This window comes from Myiozetetes cayanensis, unplaced genomic scaffold (assembly GCF_022539395.1).
Source record: "Myiozetetes cayanensis isolate MyiCay16 unplaced genomic scaffold, myiCay2020 scf6-25, whole genome shotgun sequence".
NCBI lineage: Eukaryota > Metazoa > Chordata > Aves > Passeriformes > Tyrannidae > Myiozetetes > Myiozetetes cayanensis.
The window spans coordinates 36,151,084-36,170,178 of NW_026087853.1; the positions used below are offsets into that span (position 1 = coordinate 36,151,084).

The 19,095-nt window shown below is 38.8% G+C and overlaps 1 protein-coding gene across 3 annotated transcripts in view; it reads right to left on the bottom strand.

Annotated features, from left to right (window-relative positions):
* Window positions 1-19,095, bottom strand: part of LOC126651278 (cytosolic phospholipase A2 beta-like) — a 61,535-nt gene that overhangs the window by 28,823 nt on the left and 13,617 nt on the right. The gene's annotated exons all lie outside the window — the stretch shown is intronic.

The following is a 19,095-nucleotide window of genomic DNA, read 5'->3' on the forward strand; positions in this document are numbered from 1 at the left end:
TGAACAGTGCACAGGCCCAGCACAGACCCTTCAGATGAAGGAAAAAGTGTCCTGCTTTGCAGGAATGGTATCACAGAATCCTGTATCATTATGTATCCTGAAAATACCTAATGGGAATGGAACTACTTCCCTTCAAGACATGAGATTTATTTCTATCCTAGGCAAGCTATCATTGTAATACTTATTTCAAGTTACTTTTTCCTTACTATAAACAAAAAAATAAGCTTTTCAGCCTAAGCTGGTGAGAAAATACTTGTCATTTTCAAAACACATTCTCCTAAGTGTGAACGAATACATATATGAACACAAAAAACTTAATAATATAAGTGAGAGAAATATTTCATTATTTTTTCAAATTGGTATATTTAAAAGTTTTTTTTCATTTTCTGCTTTTTTTTTTGTTTGCATATTAGAGTGGCTCTTCAGCAATAATAAGCAATAATAACATGTAGTCCCACTACCTTTAATAAATTAAAACTTAAAGCTTAAACTACACACTGACTGAAACATTGTTGCATTTTGTCTAAATGAGAGAATCCCATTAAACTGGAACTAAATAATTTCACAATTTCATTTTGAAAGTTAGCACCATGACTAATTTTCCTGACACTAAAATGATTAACTTTGAGAGACAAACTGTTGGGGAAGGAAGAGCTTCTTTACAGAAAGAGTCACTCACTACAGTTAATCTGAAATTCTTTTAAAATGGAGTGGAGACTGCTGATGTCAACTATTAGAGATTAAAATAACCTGCATTCAGCTTAATTCAGGCTTATTTTGAGGTAAATTATGTTACCTCAAATGGATAGCAACTGAACTGTAAATTAGAATGTTCAAAAAAAGGCTTGATATTAAATTTTATTATGTCAGTTTTAAAGCTACATACTTTTAAAATTCAGATTAATATTCAAGAGTCACCCTGAACAGAGAAACCCTGTTGTTAAACCTACAAAATCACATGACTCTGTCTCTTGGCCTCTTAATGGTTGATTGAAAAACTGCTTGTATAAAAATACAAGACAAATCTGTTCTTATGTGACAAGAACCAGTTCTATTATGTGTTACTCCAAATTTAAAACTGGTATTTTTAAAACTTTCTGAGTTTACTGCATTGTGGACATTACAAGTTCCAGCTGGGACACTTCCATATTATTCCAGTTGTCCACTGAAAGAATTTGACTATAATTTTCCTGTGCAAATAGTTATTTGACCTAGAACTACCAACTGGAAAACTCATTCAGCGTTCCTCGTGGTTTTCATTTACATACATTATTGCATTATGCAGACAAGTACAGAGGTGACTGGTTTTAATTAATATGTTATTTTGTTAATATGTTATGTTATGTTATTTTGTAATCAACTTCCCCCTTGCTCGACAGAAGCCCAAACCATTCTCAGAGTCTGCCTTCACTGAATAAATGGATGTTGGTATAAAATTTGCTTTAAGCCATTTGTGATGAAAATATCTTAATGGCTTATAAAAATGGTGCATCTGCAGTTCATCGAGTACTCTCAGTTGCAATAGATGTTGTGTTTCCATCCTTTCCCACTAGAGCCAGAGACCCTCACTCCTCCTCCCTTCCCCTTTCAACAGCAAGCACTTTCCTTAAACATGTCAGCATTTGCCCACTGATGGAAATATTACCAAAGCTGACTGTCCACTACTTCTGATTCAGTGCATCTTAGCCCTGATGCTGTTGTAGGGAAAAAGGCAAACAGGTTCTGATGGGGAAATGTGGCCATAACAAACACTATGGGCTGTGTAAATCCCACAGAGAAGCCAGAAACCATCCCTCTCCCAAGACTGCAGTTACTCCAGTCTGTGATAACCATTCAGAAGAGGGCTACTTCTTTTTTTTGTCAGATGAAGGTAGAGCTAATTTTCTTCAACAATAGGCCAGAGCAGAATATTAGGGTCTGATTTGGATGGTCTAAAAATAACATCTTTTCCCAAATGTGCTGGTACTCCAGAATACCATTCTAGAAAAAACTAATTATGGTTAGAGATAAGATTTACTATTTTCATAACATGAAAAGCAACGTGTAACTTCACAATAATGCAACTTGATGAGCACAGACACCACATCCAGATAGCTCTTGACACATTTTAAGTTCATTTCCTTGGGAGAAATATAGGTTTTTCTACAGGCATACAGAGAGTAACAAAATCCTTCTGTAAACATCCAGAGTTAAAGGTGCACAAGTGCCACAGGTGCATCATTCTATTTTTGCTGGAAAAGTAGTAGTGCCACATTGAGGCAAACAACAGAGTGAAGGATTCGGCTACCTGTGTATGTTTGCATCCTAAACAATAACACTCCAGACCAATAAATAGTAGCATCTCCAGAATACCAAAGAAAGGGTAGAGTAAAAATTGCAGGAAAAACCAAACCAAACAAAACAAAACAAAGAAAGAAAACAAACACAAAACAACAACAACAACAAACTTCTTTTCATTTTATAGTATTTACCATTGAACAATATTTCTGTACTCTAAAAGTAAGTTTTTGAGAGAGTCATTTCTGTTCAAAATACAGAAAAGTCAACAATCAGGAGATAAAACTAGCAGGTCAAAATTGCCACAGCTGTGTCAAACCTTAACAAACTGAAAATTCATATCTGTTGCCAACATCTCTCTGATTGCAATAATATAGATCTGCTGGCTTCCAGAGAACAGTGATATGAATGTCGGTCAGCTTCAGGAGGACACATAATTCTCCTGATTTTGGGTGGGTAATCACTTAAGGTTTCATTCCAAAAAGACAATTTTCAGAGTATTAAATCTTCTCAAAGCTCATAAATATTGAGAAGCCTACCAAGACAGCCTTTGGACGGCAGTAAAAGGATAAAAACCTACCAAGAGTTCATATGTTTGATTTCAGTCCTTATCGCCCCTCCATTGCTGCTCCTAGAAAATCTCATGGCTACCTTCACTAGAAAGTTAGTCTTCTAGGGAAGTTTCTGCAACCTGGGAACATCCTCCCATACCCACCTCTTCTTTCTTTCTTACTTTCTTTTTTTTTTTCTTTTTTTTTTTAAGTCCTTTGTTTGTACATGTAGAAAGGCTGATTGGAATGCCAGTGTTTCACTCCCCCTGCACCAAATCTAAGCAGTTCTTCGGGCAGAGTTATCACAGTGGGATAACACCAAGTCATATTAAGTTTAGTGTGAAGAGTTTGCTACCTTCTGACATTCTGTAAATAGTTCCTTGCTCAGCTTTATCAATATCATTCAGACATGAGTAATTACTTCCTTTCATGGATTATTTCTTTCTTCAGTGGCACACTAGAAGATGTACAATATCTTGTCTACAGAATCTCACACCAAATGTAATCATTTGGCATATTCTTACCATTTATTTTATCTTAGATACTGAGGATTTGATTCAACTACAGCTTGGAAATTTATCATACTAAGGTTATAAAACTTATAAGCTATAAAAAAGATTCATGATCAGCCTGGTTCCAAAGTACCCTTGTCCATATAGATGAGCTGATGAGAATATTGCTAGCAGTGTGTCCTTCCAACCAGCTGCCTATTTTCATTAAAATCAAAGGGATGAAAAATTCTGACATGAAAAGCAACTGACTGAAGAAATATGCAAAGCTATGAGAGGGGATAGGAGAGAGCATGACCATAGAAACCTCATTTCTCTTGGGAATCACAATTATCCAAAATCTTTTCACTGGAAGTTGAACATTTAGCAAGGAAATCTAATTCACCTAGCAAACATTTACTATAACTTCATGTTAGCATTGATGGATTGCTTCTACAGTCATTGTGGATTTTGGATGTATCTCCTCTTCATATTCTATCAGTCATCTCTTTACATGTCTGAGTGGATCCCTTGGGGCTTTGTATTGATAAAATTTCTGAGTATTTTACTAGGTAAAAATTATTCCATAGTCCACAAAATAAAACTGCTAAAGAGTGATTATTCTTTTCTGAGTAGAAGACAAGACCTTGTTATGAACATCAAAAGTTGTAAATTAATACTTACCATCACTTCTGTGTCAATTTGGTAGCTTTTTTAAACTACTACTAAACTAGGAGACTTTAAGGAGGTCTTCTTAGATAGTTGGAAGTATCCATTTTCTAAACATGGGGGTTTAATATAAAACAAAAACAACAACAACAACAACAAACATACACACACACAAAACCAAACAAAAACAAACAAACAAACAAAACCCATTGTTCTTATTTCCATATCTATTTACCAATTTACATGTACTGAAAAACGGGTTTCCCTGACAGAACAGCAGAGCTACCCTGCAGTACTGAATTAATCTCTTTCCTTGGGAATAGAAGCTTTCTAATCTGAAACTATGCTTGTACTCAAACCTTTTGGCAGCGGTGCCTATTAACCAGGAGTATGTCTATGCTCATGGAATATCACCTGCAGCATTGGGATGAAATGCAAGAACTTTGTAATTGAGACTTTCTAGATAAAATTATACTTAAACTATCTACCTATATATCAGATCCAGAATTATCTTATTAGATACAACATTACCACTTAAAATTGATTGATAATATTCATATCTACAATAGATAGTTAGGTTAAGATATAACTGGTAGATGGATTAGATACAAATTTGATCTGGAAAGTACATGACATTTACAATTTATATTCTTTGCCCTGAGCATCCAATATTTGAATATTTTTAATCCATCACTTGAAGTATCTGTTCAAGCTACCGATATTTTTGCGAATCTTTAAATTCACTTGCACATATTACCATGGCACAATTAATGATCTGTATAGGCCGCAGCATGCAACATTGTTTCTCACTATTCCCACAAATGCTTATATTTCTTTTATTTGCTGCAAAATTTGGCATGGGATTTAATACATAAAGAATGGTTAGTTGTAAATAATTTGCATCTTGCATTTCAGACACTATGTCCATTATTTTTTAAAGATATACATGAGAAAAGAATTCTCAGCTAATAATTCTGTTGATTTATAGTAAATGCTATCAATTAAAATCTCTGAATGGAACTTACTATTAGAAAACTCAAGTCCAGACATGAAGTACTTCCACTAGAATTGCAGATGCTGTAAACATTACCTTAAAGATAACTAAATCAGCCAAGTAGCTCATTATATCTCTCCCCTGAAGGTAAAGTAATATAAATTATGCTTTGTTGCTAGACAAAGCTGTTGGTTTATTTCAGCTGGGGCGGGCGAGCAATGAACGTGTGCTATCCTGAGAAAAACATGCAGGAGGGCCAAAGCACTTTCATTTTACAGGGAGGTAAACTCTCTAAGGCCAGCTTCTTCTTCCTTCACGGAGTTCACTCCGGCATGTACACCACATGATAAAAGAAAAGCGTCACACTGTTGCTGTTTTCGCTTACATATTAGTGACTGTGAGGTAAAGGGGTAAATCTGCAAAGTTCAAGACGCCCCAGCCGCAGTGCACCAGCGGCTGTTTGCCTCTGCAGCTCAGCAGATGCAACGAGGAGGGAATTTGCTCACAGGAGCTGGAGAAGGAAGGTCCAGCAGCAAGGTGCCGGGCCACGGCACAGCGCGGAGATGCCATTCTCTTACCTTGGCTGGTGGGCTCCCGTGGCACGAAACATGGCGGCAGCAACCGAAACCCCAATTTGGTTAACAGATCTGTCAGCTGACAAACACGCTAGCAGCTTGTTGTTGCTGCTGCTGAAACAACCTGAAGGACACTTATAATTTATACAGACGCCGAGCTCCACCCTCTGCCTCCTCTGTGTGGAATAGAGCATGCCTACGTCTGAGAGGGAAAGATCTGCAAAGTCAGAGGTGAGGGGAAAGCTGAAGTTACCGTATCTTTGCCTGTCACTTCGTTACCTCTTGCAATTTGCTATGTCCCAGTGTTGTCCTGCCAGGTTTTTGGGTAGATGTTCAGAAAGTCCTCTTTCACTTCCCATGTCTTCCACCTATCTCGTCAGAAATTGAATTTTCAGTATCTTTCAAGCTCTTCCACAAAATACTCCATTAAAAAAAACGTCAAAGGCAGGGGAGAGCCAAATCTCTGATGGGAGGCCAAGCCAATTCCAAAAGCTCTTTTCAGCTCTTCCTACGATAGGGACTTTTTTAACATATTACTGGGAATCTTTCTGACAACCAGTAAATCAAGTCTCCTCAATTTGTAGTACCTACTGTCTGATTACCTGGCCAATGCAGAGATACTGGTGAAATTGATATAAATATTGGTAGAGAAAGGAAAAGCAGCACATCCTCTGGGCTTTTCCTCTCTACATACATGACAACTTGACATCTCCCAGTTTCCCATCCTATTCCCTCATCAGCGTGCGGTTGCCAGTGGTGGGTACTATGGCATTCCCTGGAGATGGTAGAGGGATAGCTTCCTCCACCTCTCCCATGCCTGCTGTGGCCTGCTGACAGACAATCCATGGAGTGCCTCTCAGGACATTGCTCCATGCAAAGTGTTCTGTCTGTATGTTAATCCACACTTGCAATATCATATTGGATGGTATGCAGACCCAGACGTAAAAAAGGCCTTGAAGCCACCATAAGTTTGCAGTAAGGTGTATTCTCACTGTAAATATCAGATAGGATCAAGCCTCACAAAACAGCCAGTGGACACCTTAAACTGATGCAGTGCCAAGAATTAATTTTCATCAAATAGTAGTTATGAATTTGACTTTTCACAAGACAAAAAAATTAACTGTAACCTCAACAGCTGTTTAGGAAAATAGGTTTACCTGAAATCTGGTGTTAGATTTTTCCTGAAACTCAATGCACACTATGAATCACCTTTAAACCACTTTTTAGAACATTTTCTACAAAAAACCTGTGAGCAGTTGAAAATCTGTCTTAGGCAGATGCTCCTGGGCTTCTCCAAGTGACAAACAACAGTTCAAATTGACATTTCACTGAGATTCTGCTGTGGCTGGCAATGCAGCCACCATGCCCACCACCAGTGAGGACTGGATGCAGTCAAGCACCCAAGCAGCATGCTGAGAACCTGAGTGCTTAGTTAGGTTGCCATCTTTGAACTACTAAAAAGAAAGATATCTCAAATAAAGGTCTGCTGTTTATGTGCAGTAAATCAAAGGGCAGTTTTACTCCCAGACAAATCAGTCAAACTCATCAGAAGGCAATCTGGGGTTCAGAGTAATGAACTACGCAGGTCTTGCACTCCTGTAGCCTCACTTGTGCATTTTTACAGGACCAGTTAAGACTGCAGTGCACACTTCATCTTTGTGTTCTCTTGGACATAGGGGACAGTAACATCCCATTTCCAGAGATAAGAGAAAATGCAGAGAATAAAGGAAAAAAGCTCTTATTCTGATTTGAGTTCTGGTTTTCTACTTTTATGTTGCTGTTGCAGCTTTGATCACAGGTTCTGCTGCTGTAGTGAACTGAGAGTAGACAGAAAAATTTACCTCCTAAAGAGAAGGCAAATGGAAAACAGCCAGAGAAAAATGAACTCCACTCAAACAGCAGTATGTCTGCCTGGAAACAGAGCAACACACTAAAAACAGAACAGCTGCAGCAGAGAGATCCATGTCTTGATGGAACAGGAAAAAATAAAAAAAAGGTCCCAGTGTGCCTTCAAATCAAGGTGCAAAAGATATTTTGGAGAGCTACGGAACTAATTTTTCCAATAGCCCCTCCAAGAAGTTAATGTTTCCAGTAAATCAGTGTGGCCAAAAATATATAAAACATTGTGCTTCTTGTCAATAAGCACACTGACAAATACCATGTCCATTTCCTCCTGGACATGAGGGAGACAGGCTACATGATGTCAGGACTTGTTGCAGACACAAAAAATGTACAGCATGGGGAAAGTAAGACAAAGAAAGTCAACTGCATAAGGAAAGAAAGACAAAACCAAAGGTTAAACCTGAAGAGGGCACAGCACAATACATCAGTGAACTAGTTAAATAATAGGCAATATCTTCAAGGGTGTATAGCAAGCCCTCCCCCTCCCCTTCTTAAAGGGAGGACACAGTCATGCTAGGCTTATACTAGCGGAGTTAGATTTAGAAAATATTACACTGTATCTGCAGCATCAGATTGTAAAAGAGCATTCAGGAGACAAAAAGAAGAGGGATTCTAGAAAGATTTTATGTGTTAATTAGGCTCGTCTTACTCCACTTCTATGCCTGAATCTTATTTCTTCTCTGAATTAATATTAAGAAAGCACTTGGAAATGAGCTGTGAGGGGAAAAAACAGATAAAAATACATATCAAATTACACTGAGGTTAAATTGTTGCATATGCAACCTGTTGGCACTTGGGCAACACACACAAGAGACTATGTGAAACAGAATGAGAATGGAAGAAATGCAAGCCCATGCTGCAAGCCCAGCATGCATGAAATAAAAGCCAACTGATACAGTGTTCGGTACATGCAATTTACTCAGTGAGCTGCTCACTAACGGCCCCTTGCAAGAAGATACTAAGCTGCCAAAAAACAAGCACCAGAATGACAGCAACTGAATAGTTGCGAACTGGATCATCCTAGTGTTGGCATAAACTTACAAGCTAACTGGGACAGAACCTACAAAAGGTACCAAAGTCTCATTTAGTGGAGATCATTATTTATCCCAGCAATGGCAACAGCATAGCAAAATTTCAGACTCAGCTTTGATGTATAAGAACTGCCCTAATTGAGGCACTCTCTTCATAATCCTTCCACCCTCAACCCTGACAGCTTCACAAGGAAGGATAGTAATTACTGAAATACCTTCCTAGGAACATAAATCTCCCAATACTTTGTTTGAGAACAGTTGTTTATTCATCCCATGAAACCTGTTTAGTGGAGATAAGCAATGGATCCTTCTAGGGCCAGATGCAGCCACACCACAGAGGAGATGGAGGTGGAAGACTGTGCAGCTTTGAGGAGACATATTATTGTGTCAGTGACAATGGGACATAACAATCACTTTCTTTTTATTTTATAGATCAGTTTGTACCTTGTTCAGCTCAATGGCTAGGCTAGAAAAATTACAGTCACCTAAGAAAATAAATGCCTGTAGTCAAATTCAAACCAAAAATTTTCTAAATGTTCTCAAAAACTGGAGGGATAAAATAGTATTTTTTTCCTTAGACGATCCCAAAAATATTTTTTTTCCATCTTTGGGTTATGTAACCACTGTAAAAATAATTAAAACATCAAAATCACGCACCTTTATTAAAATCTATCTCAATTTTTCAAATCAAAGTTACCATGTGGAACTAGAAACTGTAAAGCAAAGATTCAGAAATGCCAGATTTAGGGATATGTAACCTGTAACTCTGAAATAAAAGCTTTCTAATTTTCCACTGTTTCCCTCCACTACATTCTTTTTGAACAAACAACACGGATGATTTTAAATTATTTTAGATCTTTGAATACTTTCCTAACATCATTTTCAGCATCTGATGTTAATTAGAACAAAATACCAAGTGGCCTATCTGAGCAGAAATCAGGTGATAGCATCTGTAAATGAACTGTCCTTCTGGCTATCAAGATCTAGACCTGTTTCAGAAAAGTAAAAGGTATTATATCCTCTTACCTATCTTCTGAACCACTGTAATCTTAAACAAAGATATCATACAGTAAATCCAGTATCACTGGCTCTTTTTCCTGGCCAGAGTAAGAGAGCTACTAATTTCCTTAGATACTTTGCAGGTGTGGTTGTAAATATGGCAAGATAGTGATCTTTGCAGCTTCAAGATGGGAGGAAGCTGCTTATTACTTACCTGGGGTATCTGAGGACTGGAGTGTTACCTTTCCAAGACACGTCATTGTAAAGCCACACATTGAAACCTACTGTGTTTATGTTTAGAAATTGGTCTTTTATTTTAAACCAAGTGATTGCAAAGCTAATTGAAATAATTGAGTAAGATATTTCAGTGTCATTCCACTCAAGCCAGTTTCTCAAACCTTTATCTTCAGATCTTATTCACATAGTCTGACACTGATGTCAATATAAAATTGCTTGTGCAAAGACCTCAGAAGAGTTAGGTAAGCGTTACACTTCACGACTTGGCTGGCAGGAAGACTTGACTTATGGTTATGATATTCATCTTCAAATTACCAAGAGAAGGGTTTCTTTCTTAGTTGCCACCCACCTCTTGTATTTTTTAAAATAGTCACTCTTTTAGAACCAAGAGATCGTCTTGTTTTCTGTTAGTGTTTTTCACTGTCTGTGCCTGCAAGTTCTTTGTGATAAGACATGCTAAGGAAATGTATGCTACAGAATTATATCAGGAGAGAGTAATTAAAAAAACAAAGGTTACAGTGATTGTATGACACATATAGCAGTATTTCCTTTCTATTTCTGTGTCAAACCTGCTTTCAGCCGTGTATGTGATTTTATTCAAGGTTCTACCTTCACCTGAGCATAGCCCTTAAATGTTGGCTCAGAAAGGGATGTAAGACATACAGCGATTTATTTCAAATAATATGCAACTCATTGAGGGTTCAATTCATCCATTCCTGCAAGTAACTTATTGTCTAAATATTAGACAAAATTAACACAAGACTAAAACAGTAGTATCTTTGCTATGTTATTCTGTAGGTCAGTACTGTTAATGAGTAAACTTTTTCACTAAAGCTAGCATCAGCCAACCTACGTCCTGGTTTAAGTAATCTGGAAGATTTTAGTGAAGTGTAAATGTAAGAAAACCACTCATCTGAGAGTAGAGACAAGGCAAAGAAATACAGAAGCAACACGTTCATGATGAACTGAATTTATCTATCACCAGCAGCTTTGGAAAAACCTGCAAAGTACGTCCATGTAGCAGGCATAGTGATCATAAAGAAAAAGCAAATACTGATATAGAATCCTTGATAAATATCTGAAAATGTTTAAGTCCTAAAAAATACTTGAGGGTGAAGTTTCATGTTGCAGCAAAAAATCTAAGAGCTAGTTGTCTTTAAAACAGGAGATTTTGCTCCTGTCCAAGTCCCAAGCTTAGAAACTCCTGCTCCTACTTCACACTATTGGCTCTGGAACTCCTCTGGCCAAATGCTAAGCTCATTTGAGGGGCCAAAGCAAAACTACTCTTCTCCTTTTCCTGAGGAATTTCCAGGACTGCCCTTCTGTAGTGGTATGTAGCCATTACCTCAGCCTGAGTTCAGGAGTGGGAACTTGACCATGGACAAACAGCGTTGTCCGTACAAGCTGTTAAAAGCATCAGCACTCATATGGAAATGAGCATCAGAGGTGGAAAAGACATTAGACAACTCAGTGTGCATTTCTGCAAGTGGATCATTACTGACCACTGACCTCAGCACCAGAAAGTCGTGGGGTTTTTCGCTACCTCTTTGCACGGCTCTTCTAAGGTTACTGAAAGATTGTCAAATTTGGAAACTGAATTTTTCCCTTCCTTCACTTATGTTGATCTTTTTTTTCTTTCTTAATACAAAAATTATAGGCATCAAACAAGCTACATGAACAATTTAAAATAGAGTTTGACTTAGTCATTAGAGTTATTATGAGTTATAAGCCTTGCAAGCTTATTTACAGCAATTAAGAACCCTGTGACTCACTCCTAGTGCATTGTAACTTCTGACAACAGAAGACAATTCATGGGCTCTACAGAGTTATGAGGATTTAAATAAATAGAAAAGCTCCTTCTGCATTGATACTTATCCCTACTGGAAACATTTTCAGTGAGAAAAACTTCTTGTTTAGGTGTATGTCTCTTCTTCTAGTCAATTTATACCATTCCTGTGACAAGAAGAAGCCATGAAGTGTTCCTAATAGTGCAACTGGGAATTTGCCTTGCAGAAGGCACTCAGCTTACTTCCAGTGGTATGAAAGCAGCTTTCTGTCACCTGCTCCCCTTAAGCCAGTGGAGAAGGCAGACAAGTGTGAGCAGAGAGCCTGGCACTTGAAACACACTGAGCATCTCAGCTGGTCTCAGGAAAGCTGCTCTAACCTGTGCCAAGGCAGAGTCATCCATGGAGCCTGATATTATCTCTGAATGTCTCTAGGCATGCATATTAGGTCAGTTTTAATTCCTCTGTTTCAGCAGCACATAAAACATGGCACTTGCATAACACTGCAAGTTTAAATGCTTTTGTTCTAGTAGAAAAATTATTTTTCAACGGCACAGATCTTTTTTAACCTCTTAATTCATGTAATACCTTGGGAGTTCTGAATCTCCTAAGACTTTTTACAAAGTGCTTCTTGAAATACCAAAGCCAAGAGAAATTTATAGCCTTTGGCATCTCAACGAACTAGGGTGTTTTTAACCATAGGCCTCCCACGTTCATGGTTTATGTGGCAGGTAAGACATGATATGTCCAACCAGAGAGAAAATTGTTGTGTAGGTCATGAAAGGCATTGAGTCTGTTCAGAATGGAACATTAAAATAAGATACCTACACTGCCTCCTTTGCTAGAGGATCCAAATCCACGTGCCAAAGGTCCAAAATTAGAACTCCTAGACCTAGTCAGGGAGAGTCCAGTCTAGAGGACATGCACTCACTCAGAGACTCTAGCTTCCAGGGGTAGAGATGGAAGACTAGTTTTCAGATGACCTCTCCCATAAACAGCTCCAGGAAGCAAACCTCACCCACAGCTGGCCAGTGCAGCAGAGCACAATCCAGTAATGGTGCCTTCTCTCCAGCACAAGCAATTTGTACTCTGCAATCTCTCCCCATGCAATAGAAACATTGCACAGTGGCAGAGACCCTCACCTTGTATGATTCAAATCCACTAATTGCTGGTCTTCCCTACTGTGTACTTACACACATTCTGAATGCATTTGTCAGCCAAGTACTAGCAAGCAGACTGTGAACCACAAAAAGGTAAAACGGCCCATGACTCGCCCGCACCAGCGCTGGGAACTGGAATGTTCATCCCACAGAGGAAATCATGTTGGCACACCTCCCTAAAAAGATTTCACTCACATATGTAAGAAAGATTTTGAAACATTTCTGGGCTCATGGCTCAGCTTACATGCCAGGACCCTGCCTACACGGCTGTTTTGCTATTTCATGGGTGGTTTGACAGTTCCCTGGGCACTCTGGAAGCTTCAAAGCTAAGACATCTAGGAAGCTGGAATCAAAGGAATTGACCAACAGCTGAAGGACACCTAATGGGCAACTCATTCAACTGCTGACCAGCCTAAGGGGTAGCCCCTGTTAACTGGGAGAAGCCAGCAGTGTCACATAATCACAGAACGGTGGGTAGTCAGAGGAACAGGCCAGGTGGGTCCACAAGGTTTACGAAAGCATAACTTTCCAAGCAGGTTTCCAAGAAGCTGGAGAACCAGCCAACCCAGCAATACAGAATCCAATCAACATTTTTGAACGGAGAAGTGTTGCATCAGAAAACTTATGGTCAGCTCTGCTGTGAATGGGAAGTACCTGACTGTTGTTAACACACCTCATATTTCTTCCTCCTCCTCAGACTTGATACACAAACAGCTGACAACACGGACAGATATGTGGAGCATGGAATGCCTTGTGCAATAACTTGCTTACAGTAAAAAAAGGAGGGAGGAAATGAGAATTAAAATGGTTATGTACCCCCTGCTCCATTTGAATACTCCTTGGCTACGTCATAAATCTTCTGCACATCTTAGGTAAGTTAGCAAGCAATTTGTAGTGTGAAATGAAAGTAGCAACAGCCAGTTCACCTGAGATCACAGAAACTGGTGCATGTCAGAGGAAGGACAAACTAAAATTACAAAGATAAAAAATTGAATTATTCTATTGTTGTAGAATACACCTTCCATTTACAAACACAAACATTGCATATTGACACTGACAATGTTCAGAGAAATTTAGTGTATTCCCTACTAAGTGTCTGTATTGTGGGAGGCATCATTTTACCCATGGTCCAGAGAGCATCAAAAGGTCCAGCAGCCATAGCATAGGTCAGAAATGTGTCCCACCCTCTGAATTCACACTCTAAGATGCTTCTTGTTCCACACAGGACATTGTCTAGCCTTATGTGGCTCTGAATCAAATGAAATGAATGGTTGTTTTACGTTATTACAGATGCAGCTAAATGCTGCTCATTTGTCCCAAGCAAAACATCCTTCAGCTCTGGGGGGAATAACCTGGGAGTCAGAAAGTTAATTAATGGTTTAACTCAGCATCAGGACAGTCTGTAAGAAGTAGTGCTTAATTTTCATTCAATATACTCATGTACTAGGAAGTCTATATTAATAAACTTCAACGTAAGATATTATGCTCTCCGTTGCAAAACCAAGAAACAAAGATACTGTAAAGCAATTTAATGCTTTCCTAAATGGAAACTATGGAAATGTCCTAACAGAGCTTAACAGCTGTCTGTTAACAACTCCTTTCATTCCCAACATTTTAAAGAAGAACTGTACAGACGAACCCATGCCAATCCATTTCAGCTTCTAGACACAAGAACACCTATTTGATATCTTAATTCTAATTCTGGTTGTGATCATTCAAGCTCCATTTCCTTCCTTCTAACACACAGTCATCACCATTATGTGGTCTGTCTGTGTCAAGACACTTTTTAATGAAAAACACTAACAATGGAGCATTCTGGGGTTTTTACTGCTACCTGTGTAGTAAAATCATCCTCCCTTACAATCTGCCCCCAGTGCCTCACCACTCCAGATTACTGAGGGGAGCTAGTCAAAGTTCAGCCAGTCAAAAAAAAGTCCTGCAGTAAAATGCTGACAGTTCAAAGCTGTGGCTTTGCTCTCGGGAAAAGATGTGCTGAAAAGATTCAGAGACATCTTGCTAATCTGCAGCTACTGCTAATTCATTAGTAGATTTTGTGGTTAGACAATACCAGTTTTTCTGCTATCCATTTAGTAGTTATTGCATGCATTTAAAAAGCCCAAAACTTTGATCCTCTTGGAAACTTGCACACATTCCTCTCAGGACTACTCCAACTGTTATTAATAGGATAATTCACAGGTAAAGTGCCACTTCAGGTGCACAAGTGTTTGATGAATTGGAGCACAACCAAACAACAGTCAAAGCAATATGCACAAAACATCAGCCTAGTCTGCCCTCTCTGCTCCCCATGAAAACCAAACATATCACATTTTTTTCATAGGCTTAATTATTGTTTAGCTCCTGTTCTTTTACTTCTATTTTCTCCTTTGCATTTGGGTTCATGTAATCTATTTAGATTGCAGATTTTTTTCTGAGCAAGGTCTATAGTTTATCTGGGAACTTTTGTCACTTATTGCTTCTCTCTTGAGTTTTTTTAGTGCCACAGTATCATAAATGTCAATAAATTCTATTTCTGATCTTGAAGCCTGTGTTATAGCTAAACTACATATTTTCCCTCCTACACCTTTCTTTCACATTGTGACCCCTGGCTTTTCTCAGCCTCCACACCACATTTCCATCCCACATGATAGCTAAATTTAAATCAAAACTGGGTAATTCTCTTTTATGTGCAGCTCAATCAAACAATAGGAGCTTGATTCAAGAGTTACTGAGAAAAATGCATGCATTGTATAGGTTCAACTAAATAATCATAGATGGCCTTCACTTTAGAAATCTCTTTCCTTCCCTTCTTCAAGGTTTTCTTTATATATCAAACATATATTAGGAATCTATAAGCTGACTTATATCCACAGGCAGTGATAGTCTATGCGCTTTATAAAAAGGTTCAGATGAAGAGACAAGTTGTTCCCATTATTTCAACAAGACTTGCTCTTGAGTTTAATAGTATTAGAGACTAACACTAAAATGCCCTTGGCACTGATACATGGTGTACCTCTTCCAAAAAATATGGAGTAACAGCTTCCCAGATAATACATTGCACAAGACAACATACAAAAGTTTCGTCAGAAGGAGCTTTTGTTCCAGGGCTTGAGGTCCATAAAACCACAAGGGGAGGAAACACACATCCTTCCCCTGCTTCACAGCTTTCTTCCCTGAGCAAAGATTTTGAAGGCAGTTCCTGGAGACAATCTTGAATGACTTCCTAAGCCAGTTTCCATTTCTTCTTCAAATTTATATAGTAGAGGCACCAGCCCTTCATTTGCATTTCATCTGTGTCAGTGGGTTTCAGCCTTTTCTGCTTATATTTTATATACCCTCATGGCAGTAGTGCCATTAGGATAATTTTAGTTATGTTAGAACTCCCTTACACACTACCAGGAGATACTTTGTGTCTAGATAATGAGGTCAGCAGTATCCAAGATTTGTGGAACCAGGACAAATCGTTTTGGCAATAGGCCCAACTTATCTCAAGTTTGCCTATACCACCTTCTCCTACAGGAGGCCTCACCTGCTTTTCTGCATTACATGTTCAATGCTACTTTCTGATTCAGGCTCTTCTTCCCCCAGGATGAACCATATCATGTTTCACCCTCTGCAGAAGCTCCCATACTAAGGGCCTCCACCAGAAGAGAGGCCAATGGAGAATTCTTCCAGGTAAGATAAATACAGTAGCAATAGTGAGGGGGAAAGGGAAGGAATCATAGGCCGAAATCATACTCGAGTAAGTGTTCCTAAATAAACATTATGGCACATACAAGAGGAAACACAAAATAACCTGCTACTCAGAAATGTGTTCTGGTCTCCCGTATCCACCCTGTGTGCAGTTGTTGTCTCTGCAAGGAAGTCACACGTTCCAGGGCATCTCAGCTTTACTCTGGCCTGTGAGATCTGACAGTGCAGGTTTTATTTAGCATTTAGTCTCAGGTCACACTCAAGGCCAGAATAACACAGCTACTTTCTCAATTCATGCCATTGCACTGAAATTCGTACCAAGGCACTCAAATTTTCAGAGTGCCACGCTTTGTACACCTAATACCTCTAAATATGACTTGACTGTGCGCTTAAATTGACGGTATGGCCATCACAGCAGATATATTACAAGTGAACTCCAGGTCCAAACAAAATTGGTTGCGAGACTACTAAGTAATTGCATAAGAAATATGCATCTTAAAACAGCACTATCACTCTTAACAGCTATGCAGAGACTAAGCTTCACACAAAGCAGAAGCAGCTGACTTAGGAAAAGCATTGCAACAACCTAATTTCTTAGCAATCAAAAAAAAGCACCTTGCTCTCTACATGGGTGGTAAGTCATTGGCAGACATTTATCCTTTCTATAAAATCTTAACCCATCTTAACCCATGCAGACTATGAGGATGTAAGAGTAAGGCCTGCTACTCTAGGCTCACTCACCATTTCCCAGAAGAAACACTGCACACCAACACTTATTACTGCATGAGATTTTGCAGTCTTTCGACATGCCCTGAGCCAGATATCATCTTCTTGGCTAAGGCTCATACTGTATCCATACACAACAGTTTCTCTCACTGTTGCTATAGCTGTACATCATGAGACTCCTTAAACACACAATACATCAGCTTTTGGCACAGCTCTCTCGAGCAGGTGTGTTCTGCAAAGCATTCTTCAGAGCCGGCAGGGATTAAACAAACAGTATTTTGTTGGTCCCAGGAGCTGCAGTGTATATTACTCTGAGCACCATAAGGCCAAGTTACCTCTGTTTAGCAAAATCAAAAGCTGTTGCACATCCAGATATACAAAGACAGAAGAAGAAAAGAAGGACTATGACTAAAGTGTAGCATGAGTCAAGCACCACTGAATTTTTAAATTTCTAACTTGCAACAATTTAAGATAAAGCTTTCCATATAAGCATGCTTCCTTATGCAGACATCTGGAGAACAAGTGCTTCTGAGCTAAAAACACTTCTGATGTGTTCCAGGAAGACATGAGAAGTTGAGAAACAGATGTTTTCTATAAAATATCTCCTAAAACACTCCTACTGTGAAGCTTTCGTGACCCTATCGTTTTTGCTGAAGTGTCTTCTTCATGGTTGGGATACTTTGGGTTGGGATACTTTGCATGGTTGGGATACTTTGAAAACTTGGAATTGCTAAAGGCTTTACTGCTAGAGGTTTTGCTGCCTTGAAACACAGTGACACCATGTGGCCAATTGCTTAGGCCAGAAATGACCTGCTAGTGGAAAGGGCAGAGTACAATTTTCTCATTTTTCTTTTGCTTTATTAAATTTCTGTTAGGCATGTTCAGATGCAACTATATTGACTAGTGAATAATAAACCCCGTGAGAACAATGGTCATCTGAAGAAGTACACAAAACCAAAGCCAGTGACCACTTGGGATTTCAGCGTGTGTTCAAAAGTCCAATGCTTGCAAAAACGTCCATTAGAAACGCACCTGTAAGTTCAGCAAGTAAATACCCATAAGCATGGTTTGCATATGTGCCAAAACATCCTAATCACTTGGTGGATGCGAGCAACTGGTAGATCTGTGATTCTGCCTTCCTCTCTAAAAAGTGTATCTGGAAGGTGAGCTTAAAAATCCATGGTTTAATTCCGCAATAATATCACACAAAATTGCAATTAATTTTGAAAATCGAGAGATTTTTGCCTTGCTCTCATTACTTGTTTTTCTGCCAAGTATATGCAAATATCTCCATTTATTTTTACAGGCATTTCTGAGGTGAGTATTTAAAGTCACAAGTGGGAATATTGCTGCTAGAAATGTTCACAGTAGTTGTTATCACTCTGCATTATATAATACGGTGACTGATGTGATGAATCATCTCTCCCTAGCACAGTTCTTTTTTTCCAAATGAAGTACTGCACATTCAAACAGTACAGCTCAGAACAAATGGTAAGAATGGGCAGATCTCTTTGAACGAGAGACAGAGACAGGCAGACAAATGGGCAGATGAAAACTGAATATGGATTACTTAAATATCCATCAAACAGAAAGAGAATAATATATTAATCAGCTCTTCACAGAGAATATATTCACGCATTAGTACTATAAAATAATTAATGTTCAGTAAGAAATGTGTATTTTGAGGCAGGGTTCAGAATATCTTGTTCTCAAGACTGGAAAGGAAGGGAAAATACAACAAATATGACTCCCAGTTGCACAGGCTTTGCAAAGTCAATGTTCCATCAATGTTGCCTTTTTTTACTGACATGCTGGTGTAATTTTTTTGTTCAGTATGGAACGCCTGGTGAGCAATTTATGTCAATACTATCACAGTGCATCGGAGGTTAGTTTGAAAGCCTCACGTAATCATTTCAGGCTTTTCACCCACTTTCACATACATACATAGTAGTTTAGAGAGCCCAGGAAGCACCAGCTAGTTAGACACAAGACTTTCTGACTGCTCAAAACAG